This window comes from Nannospalax galili, unplaced genomic scaffold (assembly GCF_000622305.1).
Source record: "Nannospalax galili isolate Female #2095 unplaced genomic scaffold, S.galili_v1.0 scaffold1241, whole genome shotgun sequence".
Classification (NCBI taxonomy): Eukaryota; Metazoa; Chordata; class Mammalia; order Rodentia; family Spalacidae; genus Nannospalax; species Nannospalax galili.
The window spans coordinates 351443-356449 of NW_008343658.1; the positions used below are offsets into that span (position 1 = coordinate 351443).

Genomic DNA, 5007 nt, shown 5'->3' on the forward strand with positions numbered 1-5007 from the left:
TTTTCCAGTGGCCTCTTCACCAACGACCCACAAACCTCCCACAGACAAGAATCCAAAAAGTCCATATACAGAGGTGGAGCACTCTCACTGTTGATAAAATCTCCAATATATATACCCTCAAAGGACACAGAAAAACCCTGTCCAAATGGATTGTCTCTGAATTAGTGAAAAAAAAGGAAAACCCCTTTTTAGGTATTAAAACGGATTAGTTTTGCCATGGACTATCAAATAGACTTCTCAGGACTCTCTTACAGTACAAAATCATTGTTTCAGGAGCTTGTATTAACATGCTCTGCTTTACAGTGCCTCTGAGGGCTGTTCACTTCAGTTTGCCAGATGTTTCTTCAGAAGCATAAATAAAGGTGCAAGGATTTTACATGTCATAATTTCAGAAACTGCACTCAACCATTTCATATTTTTTCATCTTCAATGCTTTTTCAATATGGCTTTGAACTCATTTTCTGTTGTCCCGCGCTATCGTCTCGCCAGCAAGAACGACGCGGCACACTCAGGATCCTTCTGCAGAAAAGCTTTAATGCATCTTGAGAGGGAGAGCATAAGCTTACAGGGCGAAGACCCCGAATGTCGGAAACCCAGCCCTTATATAGGTTAGTAAGCCCGTCTTAGACGTGGCAACTCTTGATTGGTCGCAAACTCATCAGCCCATATCACGCCACGAGGTAGGCAGAGACTAGAAGGTGGAAAATTACTTCGGGCATGCGTACTGGCTTATTTACTGCTCAGCATGAACCGGATGTGAGCACCATCTTGTAATGGCCTCTGCAGGGACGGCAGGCGGCTCCCCACAATTTCCTATAACGATTGCTTGGCTCAGTTATTTTTCTCATCTCTATGGGAGTGTCTGAATTCTTTCTTCTAACTGCTGTGTCTTAGGATCGCTATGTTGCCATCTGCAAGCCGCTGCATTACACCATCGTCACGAATCAGAAAGTCTGCTCCGTTCTTGTCCTCACCTCCTGGCTGGCAGGATTTCTGACCGTCTTCCCACCACTCTTGATGGTCCTCAAGCCAGACTTCTGTGCCTCCAATGTCACTGATCACTTCTGCTGCGACTACTTCCCCATGTTGCAACTCTCCTGCTCAGATTCAAGGAGTTTGGAGATGATCAGCTTTTGTTTTGCCTCTGTGACTCTGCTCTTCACCTTAGCATTGGTGATTCTGTCTTCTATCTGCATCATCGGCACCATTCCGGACTCCCATCTGCCAGTCAGAGGAAAAACGCTTTCTCCACCTGTTCTTCTCACATGACTGTCATCTCCATCTCTTACGGAAGCTGCATTTTCATGTATGTCAAACCTTCTGCAAAAGAAAGGGTGTCACTGACCAAAGAAGTAGCTGTCCTCAATACTTCAACTGCTCCCATGTTGAACCCTTTTAGTTACACATTAAGAAACCAATAAGTAAAACAAGCCTTCAAGGTTTTAGTTCATAAAGTGGTGCATGAATGAACGTCATTGTGATGATTAAATAAAGGAAAGTAAAAGTTTCATTTACTCTAAGTCATCCTCTATAAATCTCACTGCTGCTACAGTTCTGAGCACGTTGACTTCTGCTTTCTTTCTAACCTGAGAGTTACTGTATTATTTCTTCCCTTAGACATGTGTGTGCTTAATGTAATCACTGATTCACAGTTATCATATTTGCTTACTGTTTCTTTCATTGTTTATTTGGTGGGTTTTTGAGACAAAGACCCACTATACAACGCAGACTGGCCTGTGATGCTCATTCTCTTGGGTTGTTCAGAGCAGCTGGAGTCATGTGCCTGAGCGACAACTCTAGAATAGTTTACAATTCTGAATACAAAAGCATGTTGGATGGCATAAAGCAGTTTTTTGATTATTTTCGATAATAAAATATTTGTCCTGCTTCCATATAGGAATAGACACAGTCTTAACAAGCCAACTCCTTTCTTCTCCTTGTTGTTAATAAAATTCTATAGTAAGAACATATTAACCAACCTAATTACATGATATTTAGCAAATATACCTGAGTTTTTCCACTTAGCTCATATATTTTTCTACATAGAAATAAGTTGAGTGTCATGCTATTCTCTTTCCTAATTATTCTGAAATTGTGTTATGCCCAGCGTTCTATGTTGTCTGTATTGATCTACATTTCATTTTAGAATATGTAAAAAGATAGTCACAATTACTCTTACATAACCTCAGAATCTAGCAGAGATTTCCTCTAAAAGTGCTTTTATAAACCACATATCTGTGTCATCTTTTGACCAGGAATATTTTCTTCTGCATTTTATTTAATCTTCATAGCTACCTGGAAAAATTTGGTTGTTTCCTTTTCTAAATGGGTAAATTGATTCTCAGAATGTTTGAGTGATAAGAATTGTAAATATATGATTACATTTAACTTACACAGGTTTAAAGGAAGGCACGACATAATTTAAGAGCAATAATACTAGATATGATAACATGATTTTAAAATGAAGCAAAACATAATATTTTCTATATTTTATATTTTTCATAGCTTTTACTAGGGCCTTGAACAATTTTATTGGACTGTTTTCCTAATGTTGACTTATTGAACATATCTTTAAAATTATGATCTCATAAAGGAAGACTAACCTAATATTTCTCTTGGGACATCCTGGGAAGAGTGAGCCTCAGTAAGGGACTTTCTTTATCAGAGTGCCTGGTGGGCAGGTCTGTGAAGCATTTCCTTGATCACTGAATGATGTGAGAGGGCCCAGCCCACTGCAGGTGATGTGGCCCCTGGGCAGGTGGTCCTAGGTTGTATAAGAAAGCAGGCTGCACCCAGGCCAGGGGAGCAAGCCAGTAAGCAGTGTTCTTCCATGGCCTATGCTTCAGCTCCCAAGGTTCCTGCCCTCAATTCCTGCCCGACTTTCTTGAAAGTGGGCTGTGCTTTTAAAGAGTAAGATGAAATCAACCCTTTCCTCCCGAGTTTGGTTTGGGTCACTGTTTTTATCACAGTACAAGAGAAGCAAACGAGAATAGGAGTGAAGGACTCTGACTTCAGTATTGGTTCATTAGCTAATACCTCAATGTCTAATCAAGCTAGAATACATCAGGCTATATTTGAAGCTTGATATATTGGAAAAGTATATAAAATTGTAGGTTTTGTCGTATTATATGAATATATATTCATTTTCTATTGATTAAAAGGCAAAAATCACCATGTCTGTGTCTATGCTTCTGTTTAATTACAGGTTATGTACTACTGTGTTTAGTAGAATGTGGTTATTTAGAGGTTCTCAGAGATTATATTTGACATTTTCTAGCTATATGCCATTTGTTAGCTATGTGAATAAATGCATATTACAGAATCTTGCTGAATAATAATGCTTCATTTGTTAAGTACCATAAAATTTTGTGAGACCAAATTAAATGAAGAGTAAAAGTTGAGGTTTGGCTGGATCCGAGCAGCAGAAGTAGCTCAGTCCTTCAGTGGCTCTTCCTTTCGCTTCCTGAAACATGGTGTCCAGTGTAGCTGTCTCTGATGGTGTTAGTCAAGGTGTTCAATGACTTGAAGATGTGCATCAGGGGAATGGGGAAACTCAGAAAGCTCTTCTGCCTGAGTGATTACAAAAGCATCGTCTTGGAGAAACATAAGAAGACCCTAGAAGGTGATGTAAGGAAAACCGTGAACAGCCCATAAGTACCTTTGTCAAGATGCTGCTTGACCAGGACTGCCGAGATGCCCTCCATGATGCCAGGGCAAGCAAGAAAGACCTGCTGTTGAACTTCTGGGCCCGGGAGGTGCCCACCATCAGAGCTAAATTATCTATGCCTGTTCTAAAGATGCCAACAGGTAGACAGGGATCAAGCATGAGTTACAAGCAAACCAAGAGAAGGTAAAGACCAGTGCACCCTGGCAGAGAAACTAGGAGACCCTGTTATCTCCCTGAATGGCAAGCCTTTGTTAGGCTCCTCCAGGCCCTTGCCTGGAGCACCTAGCAGCCCCATGTCTGCCCCTGAGTGTTGTTGGCTGCCCCTTCCTGTCAGACAAGAGGAGCTGGCAGGGTAGAATCCCAGTACAGGAAAGGGAAATCTTTTCACCTCAGCTGCCAAATGCTGCTCCCACTCTCTAGTCCATCCTCCTCCCTCCATGCCTGATGGTTTGGACCTTCTCAAAGTGCATTGTATCTGTTTATTCCTCTTGAGTTAATGCAGACCAAGTTTGCCAAGGCATTCAGTTTCAGGGAGCTTGTACTTTCTGACAGCATCTCTACTTCCCACCTGTCCATCCAGGTTCCACTCTGTACTTGTCTATTTAGTTCTAGGGGCAAAGAGAATGTTGTGAAAAAGACTGCTTCCCGAACCAGTCATTTTCTGGTTGCCCTGTCTTTTCCTTTAGTCTTGACCACTCCCAGGACCTGTAAGGGACCTTTAATTTCTTTAAAAATATTTTTTAAGGTGGCACTCACCTTTAAACCCAGCACTATGGAGGCAGAGGCAGGTGGATCTCAGTGAGATCAAGGTCAGCCTGGTCTATATATCAAGTTCCAGGCCAGCTGGGGATACAGGGAAAACCTGTCTCAAAATGACCAAAAAAATAAAAAGATAAAATGAAAAGACTATCAAAAAGTTTTTAAATGAGACTGGCTCGTCTTTTCCTTAGGGCTTTCAGACATACCATTTTTTGATATTTCATAAACATAATTAATATTTCTGAAGCTGTAATTATTATACAGATGAAATTGCATTTTGAGGGCTGGAGAGATGACTCAGTGGTTAAGAGCACTGACTGCTCTTCCAGAGGACTCGGGTTCAGTTCCAAGCACCCATATAGTGATTAACAACCACCCATAACTCCAGGCTGAGGTGATCCAACACCTTCTTCTGGCTCCTAGGGCATTGCACACATAGGTGATCTCATATACATGCAGGCAACACACATGTATATGAAATAAATGAATAGTTTGTTTTAATTAGAAAAGTAAAAGTTTATACTAACTAGAATAAGCCGTGCCTTCACTAAATCACAACTGCTATGACAAAACTTCATAGC

The 5007-nt window shown here is 41.0% G+C and overlaps 1 pseudogene; it reads left to right on the top strand.

Moving 5' to 3' along the window:
- Positions 1–216: 216 nt before the first annotated feature.
- LOC103739542 lies at positions 217–1469 on the top strand (annotated as a pseudogene).
- Positions 1470–5007: the final 3538 nt, after the last annotated feature.